Genomic DNA, 12,943 nt, shown 5'->3' on the forward strand with positions numbered 1-12,943 from the left:
CTGCGCAGTTTTGTGTCCATTCACCTCACAAGCAGTACAAGTTGAATATGTCATGATAACGTGTCGCAGCGCGCCAAGAGAAATCAAGTTCCTTAAACCAGGAAAAGAAATACATTATTTACAGCTAGGACAATGTTATACAACATACAATGAGAAAAATCCAGAAAATACCTTATCATTTGGCATACATTTGAAATCAAGATTCTAATCAACTGAACAAGGATCAAATCATCCGGCCTGGAGGACCAAACACCATGTGGAATTTAGTCTTAGAAAAGAGTGGACTGTATAAATAGGAGAGAATAAATAAAATTCTGAAATAAGAGAAACAAATGTGTCTTGATTGATTTGACACATGACTGAAACTCCACATGAGTGCAAGAACCATTGTGCATTCAAAATCCTGTGCACTGGAATGAATGCAAAACAGTTTTAGGCAACTCAGTATTAAAACTAATCAACAACATGTAAGCTAAGGTGAAATGCCAAATGAAAAAGTAGGTTGGTAAAATACAAAACTTTAATCAGCATTAAAGAATGTCAAAACACATGAACAAGAGATAAGATTGAATACATGAAGTAAATTTTAAAACTGTATTAATGCTTCTAGTAAGAACAGAGTAAATAAAAAACAGCAATACACATAGAAAATAATCTATCTGGTATCAAAATGGAATAATGTAGTGGCTACTAAACAAACGTTTATAGAATACCAGAGTCTATAATAAGTAGTTTTTAGTTTAAACCTACAATTGTCATTTCAAATAACAAACAACACCTAGGAAATTTGAGATGTAAATATGTTAAATTGCAAAGCTTCAACATTTGAACTGGTTTGATACTAACAAAGAAAACAGGTAGGTTGAAATTAACCATAAGGTTATATGAATAACAGTAGCTTATACTGAAATAGCCTAATTGCAAAATGCAGAAACTAAGCTTTAGCAATAATCAAAGAATAATAAAAAGGAATCAAAAGGATTGATAATTGCAATGTTCACAGAACATTCATGAATTGAATACAAAACTGACAAACAAGTCTCAAGAGCAGTTTGACTGATCAAATAACTCAAAGATAAAGTGAGGTTGAATATGAACAACCATGAATTCCTAACCTGAAAGATAAAAACAATAGATTAGGGCAGTATAAAAATACAAAGTAGATGATACAAAAATACTCAGCTGCGGAACATAAATGCAAGAACCAAGGTCCTGGTTTGGTCTAGGGCCTTCAAGGACAGCGTGAGCTTCCAATAGCTCGAATAGGCCAACTTCAAGGTCCCGGTTTGGTCTAGGGCCTTCAAAGACAGTGTGAGCTTCCAATAGCTCAAATGGACACATCAGAAGAGAAACAAGATTCCAACTTGTTTGAAATGTGGATGAAACAGCAGCCAGTTGTAGAGGAAGAGTTTTCAATTGATGTTTCGAAGAATATATTTCCTGAGTCTTGGAAATATTCAGTTGCAATGTTTGTAAAATGCGATTTACAATTGAGAGTCACTTTAAACAGTGATATTGGCAATATATCACAATAAATATCAATAGAATGAATGATGGGTAAACTTTCAGTCCCAAAATTTCAAATAAAGAATTACTAAACAAGGTTAGCACTCGATGTAAAACAAGAGTCTGCAATATGTAAAACAAATTTAAACTTGTAGATAGACGCGGTGACGCACACAAGCAGCCATTTTGAGAATGCCTTAATGGAAATAAAATATGTAAAATTGAAACAAGTGTTCAAGTCTTGAAAAAACTAAAAATAGCTCCACAGAACCAGTCAAGAATATCCAACAATTGAAATAAACAAACAGGGTGAGGTGAAAACTATTTTCACAAAAGATGAGAGTTCAAGTTGTAACTTTCATATACTAAGTTAGATGCACACACACACACACACACACACACACACACACACACAGAGTTTCCGAACACGTTGACAAATTAGAAATGAAATAACAAATGAACTAATTGTCCGAATTTCAAAGTTGATGGCTCCAATGAACCGAAAAAATGTCTCCAACAAATAAAACAAGTAAAACAGGGCGAGTTGAAACTATTTTCACGAGAGATGAGAGTTCAAGTTGTAACTTACACACACAAGAGTTCCCGAGCACGTTGACAAATTAGAAATGAAATAACAAATGAACTAATTGTCCAAATTCCAAAGTTGATGGCTCCAAAGAACCGAAAAAATGTCTCCAACAAATAAAACAAGTAAAACAGGGCGAGATGAAACTATTGTCACGAATAAAATAGAAATAAATGGAGACACACACGAAGTTGCTGGTAGACAGACAAACAATGATACAGTGAAGACAGGAAATGGATAGCAAACAGGTGCTACCTTGATCAAGAAAAGATGCAAAAAATATCTGGAAGCCAAACAACAAATTGACAAATACAATAATAAATGACAAAGGCTTCAGAACATATCCAAAAACTAGAACAAAGATAAATAAAATATGTAACGAGAATGCACAGTATCAAGCCGGCAGTGGACCACTAGCGCTCCAGCTGCAAAGATACAAACTAATGACTACCGCGCAGAGAAACATGACAATACAAAATCAAAAAATCAATAAAAGAGATTGTTTGAAGATGGAGAAAAGTTTTAACAGTGAGAAAAAGTTGCAACTGACATTTTTAAGTGGTCTTATTATAAGCGAGTTATGGGAGTTGAAGTGCTAATCCCGTTTTCTTCCTAGATTATAAACGGTTTCGATTATATCAACAGAACTTCTCTTAAAAATTCAAAAAAATGTATCTTCCCAAACTAAAACATTTTATTTCCCATATAGTTCATGAATAAAAAAGTAATATTTTTTGTAAATTGAATAAATTGTTTATTTTGGCATACATCACAAAAAAACGCATATTAGAACAAAGCCTAGGATATACTGAATGTATTAAAAAAAACTCCAATGGAAAATTCGAAACCGTTTATGATCTGGAAAGAAAATGGAGTTAGCACTTCCAACAACCCATACCGTAACTCACTTATTAGACCACTTGAAAATTTCAGTTGCCACTTTTTCTCACTCTTAAAGGATTATTATTGAAAAAGATTATTTAATTTAAATAAAAAAAAGTGCACCGAACAGACTTAATACAACAATAGCTTTCAAATTTAAGATTTTTATTATACTCAAAATCAATACATAAGGACAAATTTTGAACTTGTGGCAAAGAAGAGAGAAAACAATTTTAATCCACACCAAAATAATATTATTAATTTAAAATTTATTGATGTTTTTTATTATATATTTATATATAGTAGTGCTCTTTTCTCATCACAGAAATTGATCTGATAATATTCAAAAGATGGATGAATATCAACTCCACACCAATAATACTCAATTTTTATTTATTTGTCACAAGAATCATTACAAAAGAGCAACTGCTTAGTCTTGAACACAGAAGGGAAAAACGAAATCACCGAAGAAATATTGTATAATAGTTGGAAGGAAGCTGAAAATAAATGTGTAATGATGCAAATCAAGAATGAAGAGCTTGAAACGAAGCTAGAGGAACTGAATAAAAGAATATCTCTTTTTGAGAAAAATGGAGAGAGTAAGAACCAGCCTCAACCATTTACTGTTGGAGAAAATTTGAAAACTAATAAACTAACTGCTGAAAAGGAAGAAAACAAGAAGCTACATTTCTCTAGGGATGAAGAAGAGTTAGCAAAGGAGACTGAATGGATTCGAGTGAAATCAAGAAATTCAAAAAAAGGAAGATGGATACCTCGTTTTCGCGAGGAAGATATCAAGAAATATTTGAATTGAAAACGGTTCTTGGATGTAAGGTGGAAATTGAAAATATAAGGAAGGCAAAGCTGATAGCCCAATGCAAGCGTTGTCAGGCTTTTGGTTACACCCAACGTTACTGCAACATGGAACCAAGATGCGTGAAATGTGGATCAAAGCATCTAAGTAGGGACTGCCAAAAATCCAATGATGTCCTACCAAAATGTGTCCATTGTGGAGAAGCTCACCCTGCAAGTTACAGAGGGTGTACTGTAGTTACTGAACTGCAGAAAATCAGAAATGTGGCTCAAAAAAGGAAGACAAACACTCCCAAGAGCTCAATCAGTCAAAATCCAACTACAAAACTTGGAGATAAAAATACTTAGCAGGTAGAAATTCGTGTGCCTACTCTGAGTAGAAGAACATTTGTACAGACTGTTGTAGGAAACAATGGCTCTAATTCGAATAGCTGTCAGTTCGATAATATGGAGGGAGATATTAATGAGGTGCTGAAGCTCAATTTACATAAGTTAGACAAGCAAGAAAAAAATATCTTCTATCTTCTGTCACGATCTATTTCGTGACTAATGAGGGAAATTGATTTTAGAGCTAGTTTTGTTGACGCTCGGTAATCTTTTTATAAGATCTCATTGTACAACGAGCAGGTCAGGCACTGGGCTACTGCTCAGCTACGCCGCGCACCCTTATCTTATCTTACTCGGCTGCCAAGGGAGGCTCGCCGAGAAGAAGAGAGAGCCAGTTTGGTCAGTTGGTCCAGAGCTGTTGAAGGGAGCAAGATGCGGCCAGAGCCCTAGTGGAAGTGATCAATAGAGATCAATAAAAAAATGTATTGATATCAATAGGTATTTGGGCCAATACATATCAATAGGTATCCATGGATATGTATTGATGTGTATTGGCCCAAATACCTATTGATATCGATACACATCAATACATAACCATGGATATCAATACATAACCAGCTGTATTGATATCAATACACATCAATACATTTCCATGGATATGTATTGATGTGTATTGGCCCAAATACCTATTGATATCAATAAACATCAATACATATCCATGGATATCAATACATAACCAGCTGTATTGATATCAATACACATCAATACATTTCCATGGATATGTATTGATGTGTATTGGCCCAAATACCTATTGATATCAATACAAATCAATACATATCCATAGATATCAATACATAACCAGCTGTATTGATATCAATACACATCAGTACATTTCCATGGATATGTATTGGCCCAAATACCTAATGATATCAATACACATCAATAGGTAGCCATGGATATCAATACATAACCAGCTGTATTGATATCAATACAGATCAATAGCCATCTATAAGCAGCCTGTCTCCTTTATAGAAAAAATCCTCTTTTAAATCTAGGAGAGAAGCTTAGGATGAAGATAACATTTGCAAGGATTATAATATTTTAACCCAGCTGCAACTGGCATCAGACAAGAGAGTATACCTGTTTAATTATCTATAATTAATATAAGTGAATTGGATTCAGTGAATAGATGTCTATTGATGTATTGATGAAAAATTAAGGGATGTAAATAGTTAAGACATAAATAATGTGAGAAGTTTGTTTATTAAAATAACTCATATGCATGTCATTTATCTATTAAGAAAGGTCCTTATTGTGGTGCTCCAGAATACTTTAATCTCTTCCTGTTTAAAGTAGCAATTTTTTGAGCTACATACTGGTTTATGTTACTGCACCTCAATTCAATCTCAATTTTTGTAGCATTCAGATTTTCCTCCAGGATCCGGTGTTTGAACATTTCTAGAACAAATAACAGTTCAAAGTATACAATCTTTACAAATTAGAAAATAAGGATTTTATTTCCTGAATTAATCTGCTAGCAAATTTATTTAATAACCTAAAAATATATTTAAATATGCATGACTCTCCCTCTCCTGAAAGGAAAGTCCAAGATAACACAAGAGCGTTTTTTTCACGTGAAAATTATGTCCTCACAGTTTTACATTATAACGTCATATTCTGGTGGAAAAGTCGAGAAAATCACATTTTTTCACGTGAAAAGTACGTGAAACTGAAACTTGAAAATAACGTTTTTTCTTGTTTCTACATTTTCACGTTTTACTGAACATGTATACTGAACTCTCATAAAAGAACATGTATAAAACTGTTTTTTATACATTTCTTGTCCCACATTTGGTCATTTCTTTCGCATGAAAATTTTCAAAAATTCACATGAAAATAACGTTTTTAAAATACATTTTTACAATATTTTATCGTGAAAAGATGGAGAAGGATTACCTTAATTATTCTGAATAAATAACCTTTTCAATTCTTTATTTTTACATTGAAAAACTATAAATCTTATAAAACTTGTGAATAACCACAATATAATGTGAAGTAAATTCTCTACCCTAACTTTACAATAATTTTACACAAAACTGAATAAAAATTAAATTCAACTATAAAGTCCTATTCAGACAAATGGATTTTTCCTAGTAAGTAGTGATATAAATGCAATCTAACAGCTGGACACTATAATTACAAAAAGAAAGCTCATTTTCATTTGTAATCATTCAACAGCTGACAAATTTCAAAAATGTTTCATGTAAGCTTCTTTTTTCAGCTGTTGGACATTGTATCAGCCATTTGCTTGTATTAGCTTTGCATCACCAATGGGAAAAAACCATAAATGTCTGGATGGCCAATAGGGAGATTTTTGCTTTAATAAAATGGTGAAACAACAATAATTTATATTAAAATTGAATTTATTTTCAAAACATCACAGTCTTCAACCCTTCAATAAGTTGGAGACTGTTGTAGATATAATACTGTAACTTCCAGGATAAGTTATTGTTTGAATACTCCACCTTTTGACATACAACTGAATTTCAACTCCTCATAAGGGGGTGACTTGGGGGTTGTAAATCAAAGATTTTGAATGTAAATACCCATTGTGTATTATCTTAAAAGCCTTCTCAAAACGAGGAAGATGAAATCAATAAAAATCATCTATAATACTTTTATTGAAAATGGCAGCTGATTGAAGTTTTGGTTTTCAAAGAAATAATTGATAAAATTCAATCAGCTGCCATTTTGGAAAAAAGTATCATAGATTTTTATTGATGTCATCTTTCTAGTTTTAAAAAGGCCTTTATAATGATGTATCACACAATGGGTGTTTACATTAAAAATATTTGAGTTATAACCCCTCATTTCTTTACAAACTGTAACTTCAATCAGCCACCGTTTTGGATTCAAGTTTCATAGTACATTTTAATTGATGTTATGTTTCTTGTTTTAAAAAGCCCTTTAAAATAATGTACCACACAATAGGCGTTTACATTAAAATTTCCAGTTAAAACTATTGAGTCACCATATTATACATTCTAAACCTAGTTAACCCCTTATGAAGGGGTTGAAATTCAGTTGTACCACACGTCAAGAGTTAGAGTATTTGACCAGTAACATAATATGTTTCAGGATATTATTGAATTTATTTTCAAAACATCACAGTCTTCAACCCTTCAATAAGTTGGAGACTGTTGTAGATATAATACTGTAACTTCCAGGATAAGTTATTGTTTGAATACTCCACCTTTTGACATACAACTGAATTTCAACTCCTCATAAGGGGGTGACTTGGAGGTTGTAAATCAAAGATTTTGAATGTAAATACCCATCGTGTATTATCTTAAAAGCCTTCTCAAAACGAGGAAGATGAAATCAATAAAAATCATCTATAATACTTTTATTGAAAATGGCAGCTGATTGAAGTTTTGGTTTTCAAAGAAATAATTGATAAAATTCAATCAGCTGCCATTTTGGAAAAAAGTATCATAGATTTTATTGATGTAATCTTTCTAGTTTTAAAAAGGCCTTTATAATGATGTATCACACAATGGGTGTTTACATTAAAAATATTTGAGTTATAACCCCTCATTTCTTTACAAACTGAAACTTCAATCAGCCACCGTTTTGGATTCAAGTTTCATAGTACATTTTAATTGAGTTATGTTTCTTGTTTTAAAAAGCCCTTTAAAATAATGTACCACACAATAGGCGTTTACATTAAAATTTCCAGTTAAAACTATTGAGTCACCATTATTATACATTCTGAACCTAGTCAACCCCTTATGAAGGGGTTGAAATTCAGTTGTACCACACGTCAAGAGTTAGAGTATTTGACAGTAAATATCCTGAAAGCTACAGTATTATATCAACAACAGTCTCTAATTATTGAAAGGTTCCCTTACATATGACTCACTCGGTATGATTACTAACTTATAATGATTAGCACAAGCCTAGAGCTCATGTGGACATCACCCATAGAAAAAAATTGTTTGACTTTATATTCTGTTTTAAATTAATCAAAATTGAGACTTACTTAGATTTCTCTTTGCTGGTAAACCGAGTTTTTGGAGACTTCAGCCAGTATTTGATTACCATACTGCTTCTATGTCTTTTTCTTTTGTGTTGGAAAATTTCATCACCACAGCTCCTATCAGAGATGAAACAAAAGTTTACTTATAATTAAACATATTTCAAATACTTAATATTTTTTGACTAGAAAATTGGAAAAACACACATGTTGCAAACACACAGTCTCACTCTTTCTTATTATATAAAATATATATTGCTAAAATGAGAGGACTATACACCAATAGTTTTTCTAAATTGGAATAAGATATAAAGCTGTTAATATAAATAAATAAATCAATTGCTTGCTGGAAAAAGTTTAAATAAAGCCTGCCAGTCCAGAAAACAACTGAATAAATTTTAATCTATCAATCCACAGTCATATATCAATAGATATTAAGTTCATTATAATAACATGAGTGTAGTTTAGTTTGTGGAGACTTCAATTACTTAGGGTAGGCTAAATAAAAAGTTTTGTTACACATTTAAATTTATATGTACCAGCATATAACCCTGGAATGTGTCTGCCTAGAATAATAATCATCTTATTTCCAGCAATGATAAATTCAAGAGGCTTTTCTCTTATTATTATTAAGTTATGCCTTAAATAGTATGGTATTCAGTGTTGTGTTATAAGGTTATGTTATGCATGGCCTATAATAGTCTTTCGAAAAGATTATCATTTAATATATAAGTATTTAGACCTATAATAAAATTTATTCTTTCATTTTACAGTACATCAATAAAAACAAAATCACTTGACTTACCTATATTTCCTGGATAAAATCACAAAAATTACAGACTATGAAACTCATTCGAAAAACCGTTGGTCCTTAGCAAAATTGAAAATTTATTGTGATTGTGCATTGTGTCATCATGATCATTTTATTGATAGACCCAAAATGTTGATATAATATTATCAATACATCAATAGATAATAATTACATATTCTCAAATGTCATCTACATCTTTGTTTGGAAATGTGTTATTCAAATTACATAGTTTAAATAAGTAAAAGTAGAATACAATCCTGATTTCTACATTTTTGAATGCAATAAAATCAGTTTTCCCCGGGAAAAAAGTTAGAATTAGTTTGATATATCAATTGTTAAGACTTTGATATTTCCATTTCACAGTATCAATATTATTGATAATATATTGATATTTTCATTCGATACCATAGTAATGGTGGCAATTTCAAAATTATTGACAATGTTACTGTTATTAAAATATTTGATACTAATTTCAGGTGGAGATAATTGATTTTTATGGGGGGACATTTGTGCTTGACACTGAAATAATGTTGGAAACGATAAAATAGTAGGTTGTTATTATTTGAATTGAAACCCCAAAAATCATTTCAAAGTCTGTATGAGTAATTCCAGATACTGCATGATTTTCCTCATAAACTGTGATCTAATTTGAAAAAGTGTTATAACTTTTCCAATTTTGAATGGAATCATTTTAAATTCTAGAACAAGGTTAATAATATGAACAGAAACGTCCATGAATTTTTTCAGAATTTTTAATGATGAACCAATTTTTTTTTAATTTTAAACGTCAGTAGCACGTTAACGGCACGTCTGACAGGATTTTCACATAGGACAAAAAGTGCTGGAAATTTACTTCTACACCCGAATCAGTCATCAAAAATACATTGTTCCGGGAAAATTGAAAATCTGCCAAAAATATTCAGTTTTTAACTGCATTTGAAATTAACGCAAAAGGTCTATAAATCGTTAACGGTGCATTGTAGACGATTTTTGCAAGAGACAAAAATTGCTGAAAATTCACTTTTACACCCGAATCATTCATCAAAAATACATTGTTCCGGGAAAAAAAATCTGCCAAAATTATTACCGTACAGTTTTAACTGCATTTAAAATTACCGCAAAAGGTCTATATATTGTTAACGGTGCCCTGTAGACGATTTTTGCAAGAAACAAAAAGTGCTGCAAATTAACTTCTACACTCGAATCAGTCATCAAAAATACATTGTTCAGGGAAAATTGAAAATCTGCCAAAATTATTACAAAGTTTTTAACTGCATTTAAAATTACCGCAAAAGGTCTATATATTGTTAACGGTGCCGTGTAGACGATTTTTGCAAGAGACAAAAAGTGCTGGAAATTCACTTCTACACCCGAATCAGTCATCAAAAATACATTGTTTCGGGAAAATTGAAAATCTGCCAAAATTATTCAGTTTTAAACTGCATTTAAAATTACCGCAATCCATGGACTCCTATTGATATCACTAAACTTGTAGTGATATCAATATAAGTTCATTGACTGTATTTACCGTGATTTCTATTGGTATCCATGGATTTCTATTGATATCCATGAACTTCTATTGATATTACTAAACTTGTAGTGATATCAATATAAGTTCATTGACTGTATTTACCATGATTTCTATTGGTATCCATGGATTTCTATTGATATTGTTGGGGTTTATAATCTTGAAATCCCAATTTAGAAATATCCACTACTACTTTGGCCTATTTTTTATTGAATAAATTTAAATTTGTTCCATATTTTTTTATTTTAAAAGGTTCATTGTATTTTGTAATTGCTCTGAATAACTCAATCAATTAATAGGCCTAAGTTACACATGTGGTGGTGATGGAATATGCAGGAAAATTTGGCAATATATATATTATTGATCAACTCACCGATATATATATAGTCCTCATAAGATAAGATTCTCTTCCACCGCACTTCCGAGATGTGACGTCACACTCAATTGCCAAATTAAGGAAGGACATAGGATAGGTGCTGAATGGAATTTGATATTTTATTTTATTTTATTTCGAATTACTTTAATTTTTTAATAATTTGGAAAATATTATCATCTGTAGAATATTTTGGTTTTGGCCGATCAATCTATCAGCTGTATGGAAGGAACGCTCTCTGTTATTGGAAATAGGAGATAATGAACACAGAGATTGGCGCCTACTTTCAAAATTCTTTTGATTTAGGCTGTTTCTATTTTTATTGGAAAATATGCCGTGACATCGCCCCCTTGATTAAGGTTTCTAGAAATTGAAAGCTTGATAACAATTTTTAGTGAGGACAATATTTTACCATAAAAATAATACACAATTTAAATCAGGACGTTTTGCCACCTTGAAACATTAACAATAATCAAACATAAATATCACAGCTCTGGTTATCACCTTCAGGATTACAAATAAACGATTATTAAATTATTGAAATATCACAGTCATGTCGTCATGTGTATTTCTCACAAGTGTGAAGCTTAAAGCCCACTTAATGAGTTGCAGGTCAATGCGCCTTAAACAACTCAGAACAGTTAATGCTACTTGATATCTGATGTCTTATGCAACAGAAATATCTAAGATTACAAAATAATGGTATCATGCAGGATAACCATAAATATTTGCACACAGGCACTCCAAGATAGGAAAATAATGGTATCACACAGGATAACCATGAATATTTGCACGTTGGCACATCCAAGAATATAATGATATCACGCAGGATAACCATGAATATTTGCACAATGTGCAGAGACACAGGAGATAGCTCCCATTACAAAAGTTATGAGCAAAGCATTTTTAGTTCTTATGCTCTATAAGTTCCTGAAGGTGATATTTGACAATACTAACTCTGGTAGTAGCTGATGATGATAATAATATTGGCAGTCCATGGTAATTAGGCTTTAATACTTTTTGAATTAGATAAGATTTCATACAAGCTCAATTTATCATATAAGTTGTTGATGTCAATTTTCCAATAAATTATGACTTATTATGGTTTTGTTCATTTATTAATTCTATCATAATTGTCTTGATAAATTGTGGACGATCCTTCTTGAGTATATTTATTACAACATTTGAATTCATTATTCCTAAATTTTTCACTTAGTAGTAGTGGATAACATACAATTTTATAACACTTATGATAAGAAGAATGATAAATCATAACATTTGTTGCAATAGAAAATTGCCTTGACATGCTGGGCATAAGAATAATTATTATATGATAATCATAAATGTTTTTTTTATCATTTATGCAAATAAATAATATTCATTTATTTCTTTTAGAGATTAATAATACTGTTTTTTATAATAATAATTGAATTATAATAATTTATTGGGCACCATATTGTTTAGTTTAACAAACATATTTTTCTATAGATTTTTTAAAAAAATTTCATTTCTCAAATATTAAACCCATGCAATGATTATGAATATGATAATGTGCTTTGCACTTGATTTATCATTCTTATAATAACAAAAAATATAATAACATAAGTGTTGAGATTCTCTGACAGATGCCAGATGGCAGTACAGTCTTGGTTTACTGTAGCAAACGTTTGAGCCTGGCCAGACCAAAATGAGAAATATATCCCTGATGAACGATTCTTTGAAGTTGCCTTTCAGTGAGAATAGAGCGTTGCATAAAATTGAATAATTCAGGAACATGTGGGTTAGAAGTGACAATATTATAAGAGTGAAAACAACGATGCAGCCCCCTGCTTGAAGATCAGGCGGTAGATTGTAGTGTGTCTCCCCTTTCATTTTCACTCGCCCCCTAGTTGGACAGCAATCCTCCCATGGCTCGAATCGATGACAGCATACTTCGACAATATCCATGAGCACATATTGATATCCATGAGCATATATTGATATCAATAGAGTTTTTCTATCGATTTCTATGGATCTCTCCCACTAGGGAGCGGGTGCAACTCATGAAACGATCATCCTCTACATTTCTTCAACAACTTCGA

The 12,943-nt window shown here is 31.5% G+C and overlaps 1 long non-coding RNA gene across 1 annotated transcript; it reads right to left on the reverse strand.

Moving 5' to 3' along the window:
• Positions 1-5,337: 5,337 nt before the first annotated feature.
• Positions 5,338-9,055, reverse strand: LOC120349841. Its single transcript, XR_005570447.1, has 3 exons — positions 8,956-9,055; positions 8,157-8,270; positions 5,338-5,572 (listed from the first exon to the last, which is right to left on the reverse strand). It is a non-coding gene; the product is annotated as an uncharacterized LOC120349841 (long non-coding RNA).
• Positions 9,056-12,943: the final 3,888 nt, after the last annotated feature.

Source organism: Nilaparvata lugens, chromosome 2 (assembly GCF_014356525.2).
Source record: "Nilaparvata lugens isolate BPH chromosome 2, ASM1435652v1, whole genome shotgun sequence".
In the NCBI taxonomy this organism is placed as follows: domain Eukaryota; kingdom Metazoa; phylum Arthropoda; class Insecta; order Hemiptera; family Delphacidae; genus Nilaparvata; species Nilaparvata lugens.